The sequence below is a fragment of the Notamacropus eugenii genome, chromosome 3, assembly GCF_028372415.1.
Source record: "Notamacropus eugenii isolate mMacEug1 chromosome 3, mMacEug1.pri_v2, whole genome shotgun sequence".
NCBI lineage: Eukaryota > Metazoa > Chordata > Mammalia > Diprotodontia > Macropodidae > Notamacropus > Notamacropus eugenii.
The window spans coordinates 307,001,857-307,027,040 of NC_092874.1; the positions used below are offsets into that span (position 1 = coordinate 307,001,857).

Consider the following 25,184-nt stretch of genomic DNA (forward strand, 5'->3'; position numbering starts at 1 on the left):
CTGGAAAATATTGTATTCCTTTTAAAGCTTGGGAGAGAGAATGGAATTTTTCTGTCAGGGGGACTAGGTTTAAGTCTACCTCTATCTGCAAAGTATTCCAGCTCTTTGGTCCTCGGTCTACTCATCTTTAAAATGGGACCTTGCCATCCTAAAACCATCATCCTCTGACTGCAGACTGAACAGTGTAAGCCAGCGAGTCTATGTCCAGGGTAGATCCTTCAGACTAAGCACATTTTCTGTGCAGGTCATAGTAACACTGTGACTGGAGGCCACTTGAATTTCAATGAAATTTTTATTACTATCTCCAATCCTAACCCTCCTCTTTCATGCCTCATTCTTGTGTCAGCCACTTTACAGAACCATGGAAAGTTAAAGGGACCCAGAGGCCAGAGTCAAATCTCCCTGTTTTACAGAAAAGAAAACTGAGGGTAGAAAGGTATAGGAGCTGGATTACAGTCACACAAGTTTATAGCAGAGTTAAGAACTGAAGTCAATCCAAGCTTGTTGGTCTGCCATCAGCTTCATGATGCACATGAGAAGACAATCTCCATATGATCTTCCTGAAGAGGCAGCTCCAGGAGAGTGAAGAGGGAGTCAATCCGGAAGTCAGAAAGTCCCAGGTTTCAGTCCTGTTTCTGCCACATGCTCCTCAGGTGAACCCCAGGCATCTTTCAAAGGCCATCAGATGCAGAGAAAATGCTTTGCACAGGGGGGAGAAAATTTCCTCCTGAGGAATTCTCTATATCAGTGAAATCACATGTCAAGTCATATATTTTTTTTCCAACTAATAAAACGTTTCCTTATCCATAGACCTTTCTTTTTCTTTTTTGGACTTTTCCTCTCCTCCTTTTGTCAAAGAGAACATATATCTCAAAGGCAGTGGCTGACCCCAGAGGAAGTGATAGGTGAGTGCTGGGCCAGCTGGAGGTCTATTGTACTAAGGTGTCATCCCTTTGAGCAGGAGGAGGCTAAGGCACAGAATTGTCAGGAAAACATTAAAATAGTAGAGATTCCTCTCTCTCTCTCTCTCTCTCTCTCTCTCTCTCTGTGTGTGTGTGTGTGTGTGTGTGTGTGTGTGTGTGAGAGAGAGAGAGAGAGAGAGAGAGAGAGAGAGAGAAAAGAGAGAGAGAGAAAAGAGAGAGAGATACAGACAGACACAGACACACAGAGAAGAGAGGAAATGAGGGAGTAAAAGAAAAGAAATGGAGGAATGGGAAAGAGAATGGGAGAAAGAGATAGAAACTTGTGGAAGGGAGGGAAGGAGGGAGAAAATCTTGCCTCCAAATAGGTGCCCTGCTTAAGAGGAAATCAACTTTTGTGAAGTAGGGGAGGATCAGGAGAAGATCTGTAACCCAGACCTGGACATCTGAGTAGCAGTATTGTCTCTGCTCTCTGATGGGAAGGCCACAAGCCATCAGGAGCTAACCACCTCCTCTCTCTTCCCCACCCCAGTACTGTTCCTTATATGGATAAGGGGGTGTTAGGAGGAAAAAATGCCTTGGAATTGAGAACTCAGGGTGACAAGGTGTATGTGGTTTAGTGGAAAGAAGACTGGGTGTTACTTGGACTCAAGTTTTATCTCTACTATTTTTCAAAGTATTCCCTAAGGGAGTTCCTCCCTTTTCTAGACCTCAGTTTCTCTCATGTACAATGAAAGGGTAGATCAGCTGATCTCTAAGATCCTTTCGAGCACAAACATTCTATGACTAGATGGTACACACATGCACATGTGCACACATATACATGCACACAAGCAAACATACACACGCACATGCACACATACTACCCCTGAGAGAGAGGAAAAAATTATCAGGGAAGGGGAACTAGAAAAAAAAAGGAAAACCTGCTGAAGCCTGAGGGCCCTGACCTTGGCAGTGATGCTGCTGTTGCTGAAGAGGCTGTCCTGTGATGCTGCTCAAACGGATGGGTGACTTCCTGCCTACTCTCAGCATCTGTCGCTAAGCAAGCTTCTTACATAAGGCCTGCATGTGGGCAGTCATACGCAGGCTCCATGGTCAGCTGATCACCTGCGAGGGCCTGCAGTGGGATCAATTAAAATCTTAACCCTCCCCTGCCCATCCTGCCTAGAAGCTTGCAAGGAAACACAGACCCCTTTGTAGCTACTACAGCAAATGCCTCAGGCAGAGAGAGGCTGCTAAGAGCTCCTCAGCTTCCCTTGGTTGCCTGTCAAGAGATGGCCCATCCAAGAAATGTATCCTTTGATCTTGGCACTTCCATTCCCAGCACCCCAACAATGCCAAGGAAGGCAGAGAAGGAGACCAGTAAGACTTCGGGGCTTGGAGTAGGAGTGTGAGAGACTCCATAGCCCAACCTAGTCTTCCTCTTCTTTCCAGAGAGGGGGAAAAATCTCAGAGAGATGAAATCATCAGCCCTAAGTGGCACTGCTTCATTCATCCTAGTGGTGAAGGAACTCAGATGTTCTTGAGTCCTGGTTCAGGATGGTGCCTATGATGAAGCAAGACTACACAGAATGTCTCCTCTGGTTCAATGACTCAAGCCATCACCTCCTGAGGAGCCTGATTCCCACCTTGGCTTTGGGGAAGACCAGTGTCCAAGGACCTACGTATCTGATGACCAGATCTCACTCACTCCTTTACAGTCTCAGAGATGGAAGGAACCTCAGCGTTCTATCTGCACAAGTGTGACCAAATCACCTACATTTCTAGCTCTATTACACTTTCTAGCCCTATGACTTGCTTCACATACTCTAAGGTCCTGCCAAACTGACTTCCTCACTATTCCTTCCTTGTTTGAGCATTGTGAGGACACAACCTGAATTCCCTCCCTCCATACAAAGGTACATGTGATCCTCATGCCTGGAATGTTCTCCCTCCTCCTTTCCGCTTCTTATGATTTCTTCTTTGCTTTGGAACTCAACATATGTGTCACCTTCTAGCTTCTATTTATTTTATACTTATTTACACATTATCTCCATGGAGCAAATACAGGTTCCATGAGGGCAGGGCTTCATTATTTCTATTTTTGTATCTCCTGGGCATAGCACAAGAACCCACACATAGTTGGTGTTGACAGAGTGATTAATGGACTATCCACAGACCTCTGTGATGGTGTTTGGACAGGTAGAACCAAGGATGCTGCAGACAAGTCCCCCCACTTAGAGCTAGGACAGTGGAGCAAGCAAGACATGACAGAGACACATGCACTTATTTTGACACAACACACACACACGCATCACAAACTTGTGAACAAGAGAGGTTTGGAATATGATCCAAATGCAGAGGAAGGAACAATCATTTCTGACTGGCAGAATTAGAAAAAATAACTCTCTCTCAATTCAATTGAATATTTGTTATGCACCTACTAAGTTCAGTAGCCCAAACAAAGCAGGGCTCTAACTCTCAGGAGCTTACTGGTTAACAGGGGAGAAGGAAGCTAAACACACCTTCAAACTGTTAACTTCCATATATGGAAGCAGTGCAGCCCAGTGGTTCAGCTGCCTAGTGGCCTGCTAGGGCAATAGATTGGGAATCAGAAAGACTTGGGTTTAAATCCTTCCTTTCATATTTACTACCTACTAGCCACAGAGCTGTGGACAAGTCACTTAACTTCTCGATGCCTCAGAAAACTCCCTCAAATTTATCTCCTAATCAATGAATACATCACAAAGTCTTTATTAAACAGATATTATATTCCCAGCATTGAACTTATCATGGGGTAGATATACAAAGAGCAAATCTCTGGCAGCAAGGAGTTTCCACACTATGCAGAAAATACCATGTTCAACTTCCATGTAGGGACAGAGGAAGCACCAGGTAAGTGATGGATCAGGATCTCCGTTTATGGAGGGAATCCTCATACCAGTAGTTATTGGCTATATCTTTGCATAGGAGAACATGGGAGAAGCTAAAATCATCATCATCAAAATTATAATGGAATAAGAACTTCAAAGAAGAAGAGATTGCCTTTTGGCAATGGAATGAGACAGTTGTTGAAGGAAGGTTAGCAGCTCAACAAACAAAGATCCCTGATTCAGAGAAAGGTGTGAACAAAGACATGAAAAGGAAAGCTACTCCAAATCCTTCAACTTTGCTGCAGTGACCTAAACCTACAAAATGGCTCTAAGGTCACCTACGGGGAATTCTGAGGAAAGGTTAAGAGGGAAATCACCTTGGGGCAGATTGTAGTGATCTTGAATATCAGGCAACAGAAGGGAGCCACTGAAGGATTTGGAGCAGAGAAGTGATGGATCTTATAACAGAAAACAATCTTCCTGGATAGGATGGAGAGTGGAGGCAAAATGGTTAGAAATAGTTGTCAGAGTCCAGGCATATGGCAAGGATAGTCAGTACTAGGGGCGATAGAGAAAAAAGACATCCATCTATCAACAAGCACCTACTATATGCCCCACATTGAGGTAAGCACTTGGCATACCAAGACAAAAGTGAAACAGACCCTGCGATCAAAGAGATTTAAGGATGTGAGAGAATACATTCAATTCAATCCCATTTGGCAAATATTTATTGAAATAAGACCCACAGGGTTTGTAACTGACTGGGTGTGAGAGGTAAGGGAGATGTCAAAGAGAAATTTGAAATTTAGAAACCGAGAGGTTAGGAAGATGTTGGGGCAGCCAAGGTTCACAAGAAAGAGGATGGGATGGTTTGAAAAGGAAGAGGCTGCATTCTCTCTGGGCTCCTGGGTTCTCTTACTTCTTCAGACTCATTTAGTCTTGGCAGGTTCATAGAGTCCCCAGAGGAGAAAATTATTAGAGAAAGTTGGGAAAAAAAGGGTTATGTCAGATAGGGGATAGACTTGGATACCAGGAATAAGAGTTTGAGCATTTTCAATTACTAATAGTGGAATCAAATCCAGGGCTTCCTGATTCTATATCCAGCACTCCATCTACTTGGTCAAAGTGTGTTCTGAGCAGCAGTGGTAGGGCCAAGTCCAAGAGGGAAGAATTTTTAACTAGTAGGGATGGGGAAGATGAATTTGTGGTGGGAGAAGTGTGGGAAGGTGGGGAAGACCTGTAGGAGACAGGCATATTGTTGAAGCTTTTGGCCATGTGGTATTTGTCCTATAGTGGCCAGCTTTGAGGAAAGAGAGTGAGAGGATGGGAGCATTGGTGGCTGTGTGTACTCAATCAGACTTGGCATCTGACAAATTGAAAGGAGAGGAAATGGGGAAATAGCAAGATGGCTTCAAGGTTTGAACATGGGACCCAGACCCATTAACAGAAACAATGACAACAGTCTGACAGTCAGTAAAGAAATGTTTACACTGAGTGTTGAGGGGAAAAGATGAAAAAACGATGTCTATCCTCAAGGAACTGACATTCTAATGAAGGAGACAACATGAAAGCTACTGTTCACACAGAAGAATTTTTAGATATTGATATTTATAACTCATTAAAGAGAGAGTCTAGAGATAGAGGAGAGGAGGTGGAGACAAGAAAGAGAGGAGAGAGGAGGGAAGGAGGAAGGGAGGGAGAGAGAGAGGGAGAATAGAAGATTGTAATCTCAGAGGAAAGGCACTAAAAGTGGTGGTGACCAGGAGAAGCCCTGCCAAAGGTGGAGGGATGTGAACTGAGTCTTGAAGTTAGAAGAAAGAACAGGTTTAGGGAGAGATATAGCACAGAGGGGTTATACTGAGACAGAGAATTCCAGAATCTCCAAGCTAAAAGGGTCCTCAGAGAACATCCATCCAACCTATAGATGTCCCCTTTCCCAGCAATGCTGAGTTAGTTATTGGTGAGATGTCAAATAGAATATCCAGCAGAGGTCACTGATAACAGATTATAATCTCCACTCCAAATGTTTAGGTGGATTATTTGTGCCTGACCTATATAGTACAATTTTTTGAGCTCGTACTGGTCTGATCAACCACGGTTGGACACACCATACCTTGACCCTGGCATGGGGATGCTACTTTGGTCTTCTTCAAAAATGAAGGACAATGGCCTTGTAGTTCACAAGCATTAATTAAGTACCTATCCATGCATTGTGCTAATCACTAAGAAAACATAGAAAGGCAAAGACAGTCCTTGTTAAGTAGCTCACCATCGAACAGGAGAGACAGTAGGCATACAAATATGTGCAAATGACGTACAAAGGACATAAATTTAAGATTTCAGAAGGAAGACTGAACTAGTACTAAGAAAGATAGAAAAAGGCTTCCTGTAGAAAGTAAGATTTTAGTGCAGATTTGAAGGAGGCCTAGAGGTAGAGGTGAGAAGGGAGAAAATTCCAAGCATGGAGGATGGCCAGCTTGCTCAAGAAAGGGTTAGATATAGATTCTTCTGCATAGAAATAACAGCGCACGCGCTCACACACACACACACACACACACACACACGAGAATGGGGGTGGAAGCCTGAAAAAGCCAAGAGAAAGCATACAGTGAATAGAACCTGAAGGCATATCGGCCCTCTGGGGTCCAAGGAGGCACCCACTTTCACCCAAATCCAAAGATTATAGAGGCAAGTGAAGTGGAGGGAGAGATTTGATCTGCTGCCTAGAGAAATGAGGTCACTGTGAGTCATTGCAGGCCTGGTGCCGGGAAGGCAATGGGGACTGAGCTCCAAATGTCAAAGAGCTATCCAAAGGCTGTTTAAATCTGCATAATATACAACTGCACAGGAAGAAAGGTACAGGCTACAAATTGGGAGAGAGTTCTCTTCCCAGCCTGGACCCTGTGCTGACTCAGAGCAGCATGTGTGCAGGTAATGACAGAGACCACAGGCGCAAGGCCAGTCTCAGGGAATGGGACTTCCTTTCCATTATCATTTATGAAAATGGATTCTCTGCAAGCTCCCTCCATTTGCTAAAAATGCTCAGAGCCATGGGCCTCGCCAGAGGGCAAAGCCATTATCCATCTGTGTTGTAAACTAGGAGAGACTCCAGGACCTGGCTCAGACCTACAATCAGCTCCACCAGATTACAGGACAAAACAAAGGCTCCATTGGAGCCAGAATCCTGTCCAGTTAATGAGACTTTGAATTCCTTTCCCCTCCTTTCTTTGGTAGAACACACATGCATGTACACACAAATGATAATTTACTGGACTCCTTCAAAAAATGCTATCAAAATCACCTCTCTATCTTGATGACTGGCAAAAATGACTGATGGTGGCTATAGAACTCAAGGTGATTCCCTCACTCTCAGCTGTTCTAGGAGGCCACCAGACATCTCCAGGCTCTCATACAATTCAGCATCAAAGACTGAAGTAGGCAGTGACTTATTGGGAACCAGTTTCATCAGTGATCAGGTGGGCGAACAGGCTTCCCAGTCCTCCACAGCCAAGCAGGGGCTGCCAAGCAACCCCTTCCCTGTCAGGGGGCATCTGGTGAACCAGAAAGAAAGGAGAGACGCTAAGGGCTCTATCAAATCGCTAAGTATCTCTCCTCCACTGAGCAGAAAGTAGAGACTGGGGAACCCTGCAAAGGAATGCACTCACCTAGGCCCTGCTGATGACTCAGCCAACCAAGGAAAGCCTACTCTGCTTCAATGGGCTTGGGATTCCTGTGGCTACCAGAATCAGTAGCTTCCTGGTCCCCAAATCCTAGTTCCTGAGATCTTTGGAGGCAAAAACATCCTCCTAGAATCAGTCAGCTGAGTTTAAACGCTGCCTCATTTACTTACTGTGCGAACCTGGACAAGTCATGTCATTCCTCTGTGCCTCAGCTTCCCCATATGTAAAATAAACGGTCTGGATTTAACATCTTGTCCTGTTAAGACCTAGAGTCAGGCGAGATTGCTGATGCCCAAGGCCAACTTTAGTTGGACCATTAATGACCCACCAGCCCCTCTCCACTGGTCAGTGGTTGCCATCACTTTAGGTATCCTCATGTTAATCTCATGCCCGTTTCCTTTAGGAAATCTGCCAACATTAAGACTCAGGACATCATCATAAATGGGGTATATTCCCAAAGGATAAATAGAATATACATAATTCTAAGATCAAATTAGCAGGAATAGAAATTACTAACAGAAACCATGGAGTTGCCTCCGCATTCAGAGGGTCAGTTTTGACTCTTCTGACCTCCTTTGAGGGCAGCAACTCTCATCAAACACACAGTCTGAGACTGATAATACATGGATATTGGGCTGAACTATATTCAAATGAATTTCATTATTAACTCTTTGAATGCTTTTAATCAATAGGCATTCATTTTCCCCCTGCTATTCCTCTAAGATAAAAAAAAGAAAATCTGACTAATTAAATAAATTAATGTGCACATCGACCATGTGCACAGAGGTCTCCTTTTGCATGCTGAGTTATCACCTCTCTGTTGGCAGACAAAGGACTGGGCTCAAGATGAGAAAGTAGGGTAAAGACAGAGTTTGAGTCATTGATAGAAAAGAGACAGTCATTGAGTTCTGGTGTTCAGAAGAAGCTATGATGCCTACAGTCCCCTCTCCCAATGAGACCTCATTGAGAAAACTGTGTTTAGTTCTAGAGACCTCAGTGACAACGGGAGAGCATTCACAAGCTGATCAAGATTTTCCCATATGGCGAGCAGTGGAAGGAACTAGAAATGCTTATTCTAGAAAAGAACGGGGAAGCAGGAAGGGACTGGCAGTCATCTTTGAGAATTAGAAAAGTTATCCTTCCAGCAGGAGTATGACTTGGTCTTGGTGCCCCCCAAGGATGGGACTTGACAGACAGTTATCTTGAGAAGTAAAAGGGCTGGTCTGTGAGGCAAGACATTTGTATGATCAAGGAAAAATGGTGTAACCTTCCAGACCTTCAGTTCCCTCATCCATAAAAGGGGAGGGGGTATGGTAATACATAACCTGTCCACATCACTACTGACTACACCTACCTACCTACCTTGTTTTGATGAACAAGGAGTTTTGTGACTCCTACATCCTGGCCAAGTGACACTTGGCAGTCACAAAACTTCACAGCGTTCTAGGCAACATTCTAGGGCCATAAGTGGCATAGAAGGTGACAAAATGTATATGTATAGGACTTCCTTCGGCTGGGAGTTCTCCATACTAGAGAAATCTCTCCTCTAGTCCCAAACCCTCCATTCTACAGAGGGACAGAACTAGGACTTTAGTCTCCCTCCTAGTGAGAGTGGTGTGCTTTCCATAACCATCATCTTTATCTTCCAGGTTTGCATATTTCCTGTTCATTTCAGCATATTTCAAGCTGTAACTAACTGGCCAAACCTGCAGTATGTCAGGATTTTGACACTATGTCAGATGTGAACAGAAGCCTCAGAGCCTCTAGTCTAAGCTTCACCTGAACAGCATTACGCATGGCACGTGGGTGCACAGACCCTGCTTGGAGACCTCCGATGATGAAAAAGCCAACTACCTCCCAGGGCAGCTCATTCTGTGCTTGGATAGTTCAAATTCTTAGGCAATGTTTCCTTAGGGAGGAAATGTTTGCCTCTCAGAAGCTTCCCCCTGGACCTTCCTTCATTGTTAACAATGACAGCAACTCTTATGTTCTTTCTCCATCTCACATTCTCCAGGAAGGATAGTCTAGTTTTTCAGGTTAATTCTCCTAAGGCAGTCTTCAGCTTGACCACCATCTTGGTCTCCCTCCTTTGGGGACAATTTAAATCAGTTGCTAGTAAGAACATTGGGTGTAGATGAAGGCTCTCCTCTGCTAGTCTAGCAGTCCAAGGTGGAGGGAGAGGAGAAGGAAGGAAGGAAGGAAGGAAGGAAGGAAGGAAGGAAGGAAGGAAGGAAGGAAGGAAGGAAGGAAGGAAGGAAGGAAGGATGACAGAAAGAAGAGACTGAATCTAACGTGAGGAAAAATCAAACAAATGTGACTTAAGTCCTGGCTCTGCCTGATTCTACCTGAAGGATGTCATCATTCTCCTGGTCATTTCTCTACTTCTGTATGTCCACACATTCTTGCTCTCTCCACGATGGGCACTTCACTTCAGCAGCGCAGAACAAAACCTATCCATGCCTTCTCCTACTAGGTGACCCATCAAAGATCTTTAAGAGGCTGGAAGAAAGCCTGTTGGATCTATGGTTCTGGGGGTTTCTTTTGGTGATGGCTAGGAATTTAGAGCATGGGATCTCTTCCAAATGCAAAACAGAGATTCTATGACTTTCGTCCATTTAATCCTTTAAATATTCTAAAATATGTCTGCTTTTTTCTCTCTTTTAAATAGAGCTCTTTGGCTGTCCAAGTGGTATATACCCTATGGAACTTTTTACAGAATGAGTTTTTTAATTTCATAAAATAAAGTGTACACAGTTATAAGTAAAACAAATTATATGTTTAACTTCACAGACCCTAGGGTTAAGAACCCTGAAATAGTATGGCAGAAACTGGGCATGGACCAACATCTTACACTATATACCAAAATAAAGTCAAAGTGGATACATGATTTAGATATAAAGGCTGATTCTATAAGCAAAGTGGGAAAGTAAGGAATAGTTTACCTGTCAGATTTATTTAGAATGGAAGGATTTATGATGAAACAAGAAATAGAGAACATTATGAAATACAAAATGGATAATTTTGGTTACATTAAATTGAAAAGTTTTGCACAAAGTCAATGCAACCAAGATTATGAGGGAAGCAGATTTGGAAAGAATTTCATCAATCAGTGTTTCTTATAAAGGTCTTATTTCTAAAATATAGGACAGGAGCTGGAGCATGATGGTAGTCTGAGGCAGCAACCCTCACCAGTGATGTGAAGGAAGACGCCTCATAGTTCCTCTTTCCTAAAGTGTTTGAAACAGCAGAAATTCTTCTAAATTTTGAAGACCACATGCTTCCAGAGCACTGAAAACAATATAATGAAAGGGTAAAGGATTAGAAAGAACTTTCAGAGGTTTTCATGAAAACGTTCCATTACACTGCATGTTTTAGTCATTTTAAAAACAGGGAAACCATTGTTAGTTTTCAGAATTTGCTACTCCAGGAAAAAAAAAAACTTCCTAAGTTTGAGTTGACCTGTTCAGAAAATCTTTGAAATAGAAGAAAAGGTTAAGGTTCTGATTCCAAGACTGGAGAGTGGATTTGAAGATGAGGAATTGCAAGAGATTCTTGATGATATCCAGGCCAAAAGAAGCTTCCAGTATTAGTGACATGAATCCAGCCCTTCATTGAAGACAAAGGAGGAAATTCTTCATAATCCCTCTATTTCCTCTACAACTGAGAAGACTTTAGACTCAATCCAGAGACCACAAAGAAATTTAGTCACAAAAGTTGGTCAAGTCTCCTGTGGACAATGCAATGCAAAGTCTTGCATCAACAAGTAATTCAAACTTATGAATAGTTGTGATTCTGATTGACTCTGAGTATCTGAGATGTGGCTAAGGCCAAGAATGCCACTGACTCTTAAAAGGGTTTTGGGATGATTTCCTTTAATGGAGCATTTTCAAATTAGGTAGTACACAACTACCTAGATGCTTGCATCATCCTCTCCATCCTTTCTCTTAAAGGGAAATGTTTAAGGGGAAAGAATGAGGTGGGTGAATTTAGCCAGTAAATACATATGGCATGTTGTTGACTACTTCACAACACTGAATTTGGAATTTCACGTATAAAAACATTTCTGGTTTGAATTTCAAGCTATTGTGAAATATTATTGACCCAGACTATAATACGTCAAAATAGCTTCAGTTACAAAAAAATAAAAAGGTTGCATCTCATATAAGTGATAGAATAAAAATTTATATCTGTACAGGTTGAAATTCTTAATAAAAAAAAAACCAGAAAACTGAACACTTCACAATCTTGAAGTATCATAAAGTCAATTTGGCCAAAATTCAGAGGGAAAGGAATAGAGAAACTACTGACTAGGGCATTATTGTATATAAATTCAAAAGAGACTTGATTTAGGAGGCTCAACTTGGCCTCTCACATATCCTCAAGGTTCCAGTCCCAGGGAGGTGGGGGTAATAAGAGCAGCACTCAGCAGTGGCAGAGGCTGCTTCCAGAACTCTGGTCCTACAGACAGTGAGGGATTGAAAGTCTGATACAAAATCTCTGAAGCCTGGGATAGTATACCAACCCCCACTGTCACCAGAGTTCTACTTTGACAAAAAGGTAGAAAGTCAAGTGTTTGGCTGGGAAGATTAGTCAACACCGTAAAAGAACTCAGACTATAGAATTTTACTTTGGTGACAAAATAGATCAAAAAACATACAACCCAAGGAGGATGGCAGAATCAAAGCTCCTACATCAAAAGCCCCCAAGAGGAATATGAATTGATCACATGGGGGAGCTCAAAAAGTATTTTGAAAATCAAGTAAAAGTAGTAGAGAAAAAATTGGGAAGAGAAATAATAGTGATGCAAGAAAATCATGAAAATTAATTCAACAGCTTGATAAAAGGCGACTCAAAAATACTTAAGAAAATAACACCTTAAAAAACAGACTAGCCAAAATGGAAAAAGAAGTCCAAAAAGTCAGTGAAGAGAAGAATGCCTTAAAAAACAGAACTGGACAAATGAAAAAGGAGGTCCAAAGACTCACTGAAGAAAATAATTCCTTCATTTTGGTGGGGTGTATACTTCTGGGACCAAATTAATAAATGAATAAAGAACTTACTATGTGCCAACAATGTACTAAGGCCTGAGGATGCAGATGGAATATTAAGACTGCCCCTTCTCTCCAGAAGTTCCCTTTCTCCTGGAGGAGACAACACATACAGAAGGCGTCAGCTACAAAGGGGCAGCTGCAAAGTAAGTGATCAGACCTCATCTTTAATGCCATTTCCACTGATGAAATCTCATTTGTTTCTGAGGTTAAGCCACTGGATAGTGTTCAATGCACTGGACTTAGATGCTGAATTTAGTACTATACCACTGTAGATAGTAAACACACATTCATTAGGCATTTTTTGTTTTCCACATACCAAGATAAGCCTTGAGTATAGATCCATTGCAAAGACTATGTGTCCTCTAATGACTTTCCCAGTTCAGAATATTATCACCCTCTCCCCCATCATCTCTCTTGGTCTCAGTTTCCTTTTCTGAAAAGTGAGAATGACAAACCTTGCACTCTCTGACACCCAGATTGATTGTGGGGAAAGTGCTTTCTTTGTTAACAGCACAAAGCTGGAGCAACAGGAGTTGGTATTATTTTTATTATTCTCATCATTATATTCTTCACCAAAGAGCAGGCAGCATGGCTGAGCTGCAGAAGTGGACTGATGATAAATAAAAAAGAAAAGCCGTGAAAGCAAGAAATCACAGCTATTTAAGGAGAAAAACAGCCCTCTTATAAAACACATAAAAACATAAAGAACTGGCTTCAATAGCTCCTGAACATCTCCTTGAGAAGAGGCTAGAACTCGGGAGAGGTGAGACCTTCTTTCCCCTCACAGCTATATAAAGCTAGCCTCTCATATCCTCCCAGGTATCTGAGCTTATTCACTTGGGTTAGCTCTGCAGGACAATGAGAACCCAGAAGAACTGGGAGGAGAGGGCTGCTCCTTGCAGCATGGTGGCCAAAGGACTGTTGGCATGGAGTAGGAGTAGGGGACCTTCTGAATCAGAGATGGGTGCTCCGTCTGCTGCCATAATGTGTGACCCATCCATCTCTCTAGGACAGACAGCCCAGCACAAAACACCCACGGGAAGCAAACAAGGGAGCTTTGCCAAGACAGGAGGGTGGGACAGGGAGGGATGCTCACTAAGAGGCAGAAGAGGAATTTCTGATCTAAGAATTCAATTTATTCATTAGAATTCTCCCACTCTTCTCCATGGGGAAATAGCCCCATACCGGGGAGGACACCAAGAGAAATGGAAGTGGCAAAGACTGTTTGTCTCCAGAGGATTTGAGAACAACTGGGGTGGGAGAGGGGACAGGTTTCCAAGAAGACATAAAGAGAAATAGGTAATTATAAGAATATTAAGAAGAAGAGAGTCTATGTAGCAATTTGCAAATTGCCTAGTGCTTTACAAATATCATCTCATTTGATCCTCACAACAACTCTTCCAAGTAGATGCTCTTATTATCCCCCATTTTACAGAAGAGGAAGCTGAATCAGACAAAGGTTAAATGACTTACCCAGGGTTACACAACTAGTAAGAGTCTGAGGCTGGATTTGAACTCAGGTAATCCTGACTCCAGGACCAGAACTCTATCCATTACACCATCTAGATGCCTTACATGGATGAAATTACATATCCAGGTCCAATGCTGAGAGTTTAACCCAAGGAACTGTCCTTGGTGCTGAAGACACACAAAAGAAGAAGGGAAACAGCTCTTGGGCTCAAGGCGCTTACAGGTTCCGGGTGGGCATATGCCCAAATACATACATGAAAATGATTTGAAGAAATGGAAGATAATTAGCAGGACACTGGAGGTTTTAGAGTAAGGGAGTGATGGGGTCCAGTTGGAATGGAAGCCTGAAGGAATGTTGGAGAAGAGGTGGCTGCAAAAAAGGAGAGAAAGAGACAATGACGAAGAGCGTTGCTCCCTTCTTGACTTTTTGTGGCTTGACCTTAAGCCTTGAGAAGTCCAGTGTACACCACTGTCTCAGGCCTGTGAGCCGGTGTGGCCTCCAAGAAGCCAGTGCTAGCTTGGGTGTTTTATCACCAATAACAAAGACTTTCAGGAATGTGTAGGGGAGAGTGAGCTTCTCTTAGGAATGTTTTATTCTAGTTTTGATTTTTTAAAATGGCACATCGGAGCTCAAGAAACAAGAGGCAAGGAAAAGAGAAAAGTTTAATCTTCACAGGGGAAAAAAATCGTTTCATTTTTGAAAATATGTTGGTAATTACTAAAACAAATTGGATGCAACTAGGGTAATGAATATTCCATTTTTAAAAATGTGATATCTTGCAAAATTTCATAGACTCACAGAATACCAAAGATGGGAGGGGTCTTAGAACAGAGAATGTCAAAGCTGGCAGGAGTCTTAGAACAGATGTCAGAGCTGGGAGCAGCCTAAGAATAGGGGATGTCAGGGCTAGGAGGGGCCTTAGAATAGGGGACGTCAGGGCTAGGAGGGGTCTTAGAACAGAGAATGTCAGGATTGGGAGGGGCCTTAGAACAAGGGATGTCAGGGCTGGAAGGGTAGAGGGGCTGAGAGACCATCCAGTCCAAATCTCTCAATCTGCAAAGGAGGGAATTGAGGCCCAGAGAGAACAAATTACTTGCCCAAGGCAAAAGCAATTACTGCAAACTCCGACTTTTCCTTCCTCCTTTTCTATAACTAGAGATTACTAAAAGCACTACAACCACAAATGTGGCTGAGAACAGCCCCCCTGTGACATTTTAATGTGTATATACATCCAATACCCCCGAGGGCTTCCCATTGACCAAGCAGTATGAACATTTATGCCCTTGCTTTCTAAATGAGAAGAAGGGGACCACAGGCATTGATGTGGCTCAAGTGAAATAGTTCATATTGATTGATCTTTGGGCCTTCTAACCCTAAGCTTGGAAATTAGAGTTCACCACATTTTCAGTTACACATGCACAGCTGCCCAAGCCCTTGTCCCAAGGTCAAAGTTTCTCGTTGGGGCTACTTTGTGCAGAGAATTTTCCATGCCCTGGGTGTATGGTAGCAGCAGCACCTGAGAATTTCTCTGTAAAATCCTACAGCACAGACCATTCTTCACATGCTCCCCTGACTGTTTCCAGAAAGAGAGGCCCTGTCCATGGTACCCACAGAATCCAGGAAGTAATTCCTCTGTTCAGGTGGTGCCCATCTGACCTGAGAATTCAAAGGGACATGTCATGAAGCTCCACTGCTCAAATAGTCAAGAGTTGGTTTCCCTAGAGCCCAAGGGGAGGCCCTTTGGTGACCCTGGCTGGGGCTCAGAGAGGGAAGGGAACAGTCCATGGTCAAACAGGATGTGTGGCAAGGCTACCTCTAGACCTCAATCCTAGGTCATTACTGTTTCTAGGAAAATCAAGCACTTGAATCGGGGCCTCCATATGTGACATAGAATTGATTTAGCCTTCCTCAAACATGCTATTAGAAATCTCACCCTTGCACGATTGAGGCTACATGATCATCAAAATTCAATATGTAAAGGAAAATGGGATGATCTTCCTCTGATGCTTCCCTGGCCAAGGAAAGGATTCCTGGCTTTTCAGACACTGCCAAAGGGTCACAAGCTCAGACAGGTCCTATTAGGGAAAGTTGTCTCTCTCTTACTCCCAAATGCCCTAGAATGAAATAAAAATTCTGCTGTTTTGGCATCATGAGCTCTTCTCCATCGATGGCAGCCAGCCTTTTCAGGTTTACTGCTTCATTCTTCAACTCCATCAGTGTTCACTATTGACTTTCATCTCCTCACTTTACAGGGGAAGAAAGGAAACTTAAGCATGTACTATGTTCCAGGCACTGTGTTACACTCTTCGCAAATATATCATTTGAACTTCACGACAACCCTAGGAGGGAAGTGCTATTATTATTGTCATTTTATAGATGAGGAAACTGAAACATACAGAGGTTAAGTGACATGCCCAGGGTCACACAGCTAATGAGTATCTGAAGCCAGATTTTAATTCAGCTCCTCCTAACTCTAGACCCATCCACAGTGTCACAGCTGCTTCTAGGCAGAGGAGAAAACTGAGGCACAGAGATGGTAATTGAGTAGTTCAGGATAACCCAACTAATGCTGGAAGATTCAAATCCTTTACTTCCATATTTCAAGTCCATCCCTCTACACCACCTGGTTGTCTATCTTTTAAGCACTTCTTTTAATACTGTTTCTCTGCACATGTGTTCTCCCTGCTCTGATCATAAGTTTCCTGAAGCAGGGCTGTTTGGTTTTTTTAATCTTCATATGCCCAGGATTGAGCACAGTGCCCAGCATGGAGGACAACAGGTGTGTAATACATGGGTGCTAAATATTGGCTCCAAGACTAGTTCCAAAAGTGATGGACATGATTCAGCCCAGCAACACAGAAGGCTCAGCAGTGGAGGGTTTCTCAAAACAGAATAAAGAATATTCACCAGAGGGCATCATGAAACAGTTCAACAGCTGGTGGAAGGCTGAGGATCACTGGCCATACCTGTCCAAATGAAACCATGGGGTCTCAAAGCAAAGAATGTGTCTGAAACATGCCCACTTAGGTTTCACTTGTACAATGAAATGCAAGTCAGGGAGATCTGATGTGCACATTAATATTTATATTTTCAATTATATGAAAACAGCAGATTGTATGTTACTCTTCTCAAGTCAGAGAGGAAAAACAATGACAACGCAATCCTTCCCTTCCCTTGCTGCAGAGGCATAAAGTTTCTATTCTGATCCTGGGTCATAGGTATTGCTGGGACATTAACAATATAGGGCATTCACCATTTGTCATACCTGCCCAGGCTGCCTAAGGGGGAGAGCAACATCAGAAGAAAGGTCTTCTGGTCCAGTCTCCTGCTTCCAGGCAGGTACTCTACACTGAAGAGTGGAGGAGAGAAAATAGAGAAGTGGAGAAACTTTCCTTGATGCAGAAGTTGTATAATAATGTTCATCATTCTTAGCCTGCAACAAATAATTAGACAGCACGGATGAAAGATGGGGTATCAGAGGGAACAACTCAAACAAAACTGACTTGAGGGAAACCAGAGACAAAATCAACAAACAGAAGTCCTGTTTTTGCTGGCTCCTAGGATAGGGCCTCACCATTATATCCCAAGGAAGTGTCATCATGGGATTAGTGCCTCATTCCCAGGCACCTAATGGGATCTCTCTGCAGCTTCCAGCCCTTAGGGAAAGTCCCTTCCTCCATGCCTGTCTTCATTTGCCATTGAAACAGCCACTACTGATAGTAGTAATCAACTTATTTTTGTCTATATTTTTTATCAACTGGCATTTATTAAGCCCCTACTATGTTACTAGGCTACTAGGAACCCTCTAGTCATATGTTGACCTGAATAAGAAACATCTCTGCCTGACAGCTGCCAAGTGGTCAGCCAGCCTCTGATTCATGACCTCTATTGACGGAGAACTCATTACCTAACAAGGCAGCCTATTTTCTTCTTCCATGGTTTCCTTCATTAATTAGCTTCAATCCTTCAATCATCTTGCAATGTGCCTCTCCAAAGCTGCCCCCTTGGCTCCTAATTTTGACTAATGGACTCAAGCATTAATGCTGATTAAGGATTTTCTGATCTTAATATTCCAGTAATGGAGGGCAATGACAGTAGAAAGTTTCCATGTAATAATGGTAGCTAATAACAGCTAAATACCTCAATGGTAGCTTAAAGTCAGCAGAGCACTTTACATGTATCATCTCATTTGATCCTCACATCACACCTGTCAGCTAGAGGGTCCCAGATTTGATAAGCATCAGAGGCAGAATTTCAAAGGGGCACATTTGAAGATTTCAGCATAAAAATAAATAAAATCAGTAAATTAATGGACATTTTTAAAGGCCCTACTATGTGCCAGGTATCATCCATCAACTGAAAAATAGCCAGACAATTTGCGGTATGTGAACATAGAGTATTACTTGTGATGTAAGAATTAATGAACATGAGAAAGTCGGGAAAATATGGGAATATGTGTAGAAAATGATAAAGAATAAATAGAAACAAGGGACCAGTAGATGTGACCACAGTAATGTAACCAAAAGCCTCATCTAAAGGCAGTTAAACTGAGGCTAATTCCAACAACCAATCTTAGTAGGTACTGCCAGAGGATGAAAGGCCTTGCCTTCTTCTCAGCAAGAAGGTGGGTTCCAACAGGTGTGGAATGTGACAAACACTGTTACATAGGGCTGCTTTCTTGTCTAGTTTTACTTTTCTGTTATAACTCTAACATATCTATTGGAAATGTACTAGAAAATAACTAATATTTTCACAAAGCAATGAATTTATAAAGGGAAAACAATTCACTTTTTAAAACATGAGTTTTTGCTCAAGAAATGGGTCTAAGAGACAGCAACGTTGTCTCTATTGCTGAGTCAATACCAAGACAGCGTTTCCAGGCTGCTGGCCAGCTCCTCCTCACTCTGTAGAAGGGTGAGATAAGCCCAGGTCTTGTCCTTACCGCACCTGGATGAGAATAGCTTTCAGACAGAGCCCTCCCCAAAGGGCTCATTTTGTTCCAGGTCCGAGTGTCCTCGGGCAGATTTTAGAATAGGGCCAACTATTGTCCATAACCCCTTCCAAGTGGAGAGGGACTGTAGGGTTTTGGATCTCTCTCTCTCTCTCTCTCTCTCTCTCTCTCTCTCTCTCTCTCTCTCTCTCTCTCTTTCTCTCTCTCTCTCTCTCTCTCTCTGTCTTTCTATCTCTTTCTCTCTCTTATCTCTGTCTGTCTCTCTGTCGCCCTGTCTCTCTGTCTCTCGTTGCTCTGTCATCTCTCTGTCTCTATCTCTATGTCTCTCTCTCTTTCTCTTTCTCTCTGTCTCTCCTCTCATCTCTCTGTCATGTCTCTGTCTCTCTGTCTCTCTCTGCCTCTCTCTCTGCCTCTCTCTCTGTCTCTGTCTCTCTCTGTCCCTCTCCTCTCTCTCTCTCTCTCTCTCTCTCTCTCTCTCTCTCTCTCTCTCTCTCTCTCTCTCTCTCTCTCTCTCTCTCTAAGGAGGCACTTAGGCCCATTGAAAGGATGCTCACCAGTTGTTCTCAGTTCTTCAGAGGACAGAAAAATGACTTTACAATTATGAGGTAAGAATCCTGGCAGACAAAAGGAAGAACATCTTGTCTGAAAGGATGATTAGACATGGGGAATTCTCTGGAAGGAGGCTGAGGTTCTTTCCCTGAAGATGGTTATAAATAGGTCATGCAGTCACATGGTATATACCCCCACCCCTCAGGGTAGAGTACCTGCCTGGAGGCAGGGGACTGGACCAGAAGACCTTTCTTCTGATATTGCTATCCCCGTTAGGCAGCCTTGGGCAATGAAACTTGGAAAAAAAGAGATGAGCTGCCCAGGAGGAGTTAGACCATTGCTGAAAGCAAAAATTCCCATTGCAGGGTTGAATCTAATTGAAACTGATTTCAAATGGGCATGGTGGGGGCTAGGCAGAATAGCCTGGGCCCACAGTGCACATTGCACTGTGGAGAATGAGGCATTGTGGGTTCCAGCCTCCTTGCTGCAAAATAAATATTCATCAGTAATACAAACCTCCACTTGACTTGTTTAGTCAACACCTATGCAGTGCTAGGTCTTACAATAGGTGTTGGCAGATCCTATTCTGAAGGCACCTCCAGTCTAAGAGGGGTAATTAATAACAGGGAAATAAGACAGGAGGTAGAAGATATGAGGAAATAGGAGAGATTCGGACAAAGCATCCTGGGAATGTTTGGAAAGGGGGAGGTCACTATTAGCTGGAGGATGAGGGCACAGGAGAGGTTTAGATAACTTCTAACTTGTTAATGGATCAGGCAAGGCTTCAGGGAGGAAGCCGCATCTGAGTTCAGATGCACAGAAGCATTTGGAAGCTTTGGGGGGAGTTTCAAGAGAAGATGTGTACACATGTGCGAAAACCAAAAGTAGAGCAAGCCTGGGGTTGCTTAGCCAGGTTTAGCTCCTCAAAAATGGAATGTAGATTCGATGACTTGGATGTGTTGTGATCCTGCAGTCATTTCAGTCACGTCCAACTCTTCATGATCCCATTTGGGTTTTTCTTGCTAAAGGTATTGGAGTGGCTTGCCATTTCCTTGTCCAGCTCCTTCGACAGATGAAGATGCTGAGGCAAACAGAGTAAAGTGACTTGTCCAGGGTCACACAGCTAGAAAGTGTCTCAGGGCAGATTTGGTCTCAGGAAGATGGATCTCTCTGACTCCATGCATAGTGTTCTATCCACTGTTCCACCTAGCTGCCCTCAACTTGAATGCAGGCACTGATATAGCATGCTCATCAAATTTTCCAATAACAAAAAACTGTCAGGGATGAACAACTATCATGATGGAGTACAAGACCTGTTCTTAGCAGGAAAGTGGTTGACTACAGGTGCACAATGTGATCGTAAAAAATAATATGAGTGTTATATTCAGCAGAATGTAGAAAGGCAAGGGGCTTGTGGTCATAACACATCTGAAATATTGTGTTCTAGTTGGGATGCTGCACTTGAGAAAAGATGCTGAGGAAGTGGAACACTCTCTGAGGACAGCAACCAGGAAAGTGAGTGAAGGCAACAGACTCGGCCACATGAGCCTAAGATGAAGGAATAGGTTATGTTTAACTTGGAGAAGATACAGTGAGAAAATAAGGGCTGTTTTCCAGTATCAGACAGGCTGGCCTGAGTCAGAGAGCAGCAGTCAAAACCTGACCTACAATGCCCTCTCTGGTCTTACTGACAGGTGGTCATCTAGTTTCAACCTGAAGCCCTCCAGGGAGGGCAGTCTCATATCTAATGTAATTACAGTCAACTCTAATTTTTATCATATTGCTTCTTGCTTGATCTTATGCCTTGGCACCTAACCCTGATACTTCCCACTGGGGCCAATGAGAACACAGACTTCTTCTTTCCCCATGAGAGACACTTGCAAAGAGACAAGTGACAATGTTTTCATATTCTCTTTGAAACTGGCAAAGTTTTGTGAACACCAAGCTAAATATCCCCATTTTTATTTATGAATATCCATAGGGTTTCCATATTCTCACCATCTTTGCCAACCTTCCCCAGCCATATTTCTATTTGTCAGTTTCTCTCCTTAACTATGGCTCTGTGACAATGGCAAATATTCCAGAGGAAGGCAGACCAGGGACAATTACAGGACAATTACCTCCTTCATTCTTGGAAAGTTGAACCCTCTTGATGCAGTTTTAGAGCCACTAGCAGTGTGGCAGACATAGTACAGATTCCTCTCCCAACTCTAATTCTTACTCACCAGATGTCACCACCATGCTTCACCTGCTTTCTCACCCTGGAATATCCCTCAGTTTCTGAGGCCTCTTTTCCCTTCTGGTGAGTTCCTTCCAGAATCTCCATTTTGAGGATGGTCCCAAGAAAGGTATCCTTCATTCCTCTCCCATTTCTATTTCTGACTTTTTGGGCTTTAATTCCCCCATGCATGTGTCTTCCCTTCCCTCCCTGATCCCAGCTTCTTAATTTTTTTTTTTATGTGACTGTCTTCCCTATTAAAATATAAGCACTTGGAGTTGAAGTTTGTTTTTTTTTTTTTTAATTTTTGCTTCTATGTATAACCTCAGTGCTTCCCACAGTACCTGGCACACAATAAGAGCTTAATGAAAGCTAGTTGACTTGAATTAAACTGATGGCTAATATTCAATTTGTCATCTGATAAAAATGCAGATGTGTTTCTAATGCAAACCATTAACTAATCAATGCCTCTCCCAACTGATACTTGGCACTGATTTTTTGAATCCAAATGTGGGACTTTACATTTGTCCCTGTTAAATTTCATGTTGATTCAATGCCTTATTCCAGTCTGTCAAAATTGTTTTTGGATCCTGATTCTGTCATCTAATGTATTCCTTACTGCGAAGTATGAAATAATAGATTCTGTGTAGATGGGTAGCTTTCATCAGTCGACCTATACTAGTCTGGTCGTAAAGGATTTAATAAAATAATTCCTCAAATTACTGATTCAAAAATCATCTTCTGGTGCCTCAGTAAGGGTCTCTGTTTAGCTTAGACAAATCACTCTCTAAATGCAGTTTGCCAAACTCCATTAAACTCCACATTACCAGGCTGTTCTTAGAGTGTGTGTCTCTGCAAGGCGACAGGTGACCAATGTCACTGACCATCTCTCAAGGCCCCAGTCTTCCCATCACTTTCAATGAGAGGAGAAGGTGACACCATGAAAAATACATGGGATAATGTCCACTGTCTCTTAGTATCAAGAAAGACCTCTTAAAAGAAAAAAAAGTCTCTACTCTTTGACCTCTGACCCCATGCCTTGTCCTCTGTCATAGGAACTCTGCTTTCTACATAGCTGGACTTTTACAAAATGCCAAAGGACAATCAGATAACAAAAGACAATCCCACTATCCTTGTTCTGAAGAGAACCCAGCTGGAGGGCCGCATCCAGCCCAGAGACCATAATTTAGTAATGGAATTGACAAGATGAGAGGCTGCATCATATAGGAGATGGAAAACCTGCCTTGGAATCATAAAGAGTTGGATTCAAGTCCACCTTTGGACATAGTCTAACTGGGTCATGCTGAGCAAATCACTTAAACTCTCAGTGCCCTTTAGGCAATTCTGAGATTACACCTTGGAGAGCAAGTGCAAATCTGCTTTGGTGGAGTTTCTTCACTGAAATTTCCTTACCCTAATGCAATGAAAACTCTAGTCCAAAAGATTAAAAAAGGCAAAAACAGAGGACAGCCAGGTGTCCTAAGGATCATATCACACAAGCATTAGTAAAAAGAGAAAATGTGGAGTAAGAGGTTGAAAGAGTAGCTGTATATTTCAAGAATTTGAAGGGCTGTCATGTGAAAGAGGGATGAGATCCAGTCTAGTCCTATCACACTCACACACACACACACACACACACACACACACAGGCAAACAGAAACAAACTTCACAGGTCACAGAACAAATTAGGAGTAATATTTCAGAAAGAACTTGATTTAAGTTTCAGGTGATGATGATGATGATGATGATAATTTCCATAGTCCTACAAAGTTTGTAAAGAGTTTTACATGTGTTATCTCATTTAACACAATAATGCTATGATTGATACCTTTATAAGTGTTATTACTATTTTATAGATGGGGAAATCGAAGCTCAAAGTTTAAATGACTTCTCCAGTATCCCACAGCTAAAGAACATATCTGAGTCAGGATTTCAACTGGGGTCATTCTGATTAGAGGCCCAGTGCTCTAGCCACTGCACCACCTGGCTTATTACAATGACAGTTGATCAAAAGTATGATTTCCTGCTCAAGTTCCTCCTACCTCTAGCAAAGGATGCCTTTGAATGTATCATGTTCAACATATTATAGAATTCATTCACGATTTCTATAGCACCTCGACTAGAAGATAATCTATAACAATTCCATGATTAAACGAAAGAGGTTAAATTGAAGCTTAACTTTCATAAGCAGGAAAGCCTTAATGAAAAGCGAGTAGGGTTAGACAGAATATGCAAATGCTTCCAATGGGATTGATCAAACTCTGAAGGGGCAGAGAGACTATAGGAGCAAATCTCATCTCTGATGCTTAAATTCTCAGGGCTATTAACTGAAATCAGTCTGCCTTGGCTTCTTTATCTGACAAGTAAGTAGTTTGGACTAGATGGTCCTTCTGATGAAATGAGATACTGTTGTAAAGCACTTAGCACAGTACCTGCCATATAGTGGGCCCTTAATAAATACCTGTTCCCATTTATGCCCTTTCCAATTATATACCCATGTCCCCATCTCCAAATTGCTTTTCTAGGCCTTGACACATACAGAAAACCCAGAATCACCATCCTATGCCAACCTCATATCACCCTGCTTCTTCCTCATCACATGCTCTGCTCTCCTGACAAAATGGACCCATCATCACAGTACCTTCACAATACACCAGGAGCTTTATAGGTACAACATAAAGACCAGTCCTCATTTCCCTTTTTTTATGTCATGAGAATTTCTTTTTATGTTTATTTATTTATTTTTAGTTTTCAACTTTAAATTCTACAAAATTTTGAGTTCCAAATTTTCTCTCCATCTCTCCCCTTCCCCCACCCCAAAATGCTGTGCATTCTGATTACCCCTTCCCCCAATTTACCCTTCCTTCTATCACACCCCTCCCTTATCTCTATCTTCTCTCTTGTCTTTAGGGCAAGATAAATGTCTATACCCCATTACCTGTTTTTCTTATTTCCCAGTTGTACACAAAAACAATTCTTAACATTTGTTCCTAAAACTTTGAGTTCCAATTTCTCTCCCTTGCTCCCTCCCCACCCATTCCCACTGGGAAGGTAAGCAATTCAATATAGGCTATATATGTATAGCTTTGCAAACGACTTCCATAATAGTCATGTTGTATAAGGCTAACTATATTTCCCTCCATCCTATCCTGCCCCTCATTTATTCTATTCTCTCTTTTGACCTTGTCCCTTCCCAAGAGTGTTTACTTCTAATTGCTCCCTCCTCCCATTTTCCCTCCCTTCCACCATCTCCCCACCCGACTTATCTCCTTCTCCCCTACTTTCCTGAAATGTAAGATAAATTTTCATATCAAATTGAGTGAGCATGTTATTCTTTCCTTAAGTCAAATGTGATGAGACTAAGCTTCACGTTTTCCCCCCTCTCTTGCTCCCTTTGCCCCTCCATTGAAAAAGCTTTTTCTTACCTCTTTTATGAGAGATAATTTGCCACATTCCATTTCTTCCTTTTGCCTCACAATATACTCCTCTCTC

General features: G+C 42.5%; 1 protein-coding gene and 1 pseudogene across 4 annotated transcripts in view; one reads left to right on the forward strand and one right to left on the reverse strand.

The window, feature by feature from the left end:
- TAFA5 (TAFA chemokine like family member 5) overlaps window positions 1–25,184 on the reverse strand; it is a 598,737-nt gene that overhangs the window by 193,535 nt on the left and 380,018 nt on the right. The window lies entirely within an intron of this gene.
- Window positions 7,741–11,042, forward strand: LOC140531117 (DNA-directed RNA polymerase II subunit RPB4 pseudogene; annotated as a pseudogene).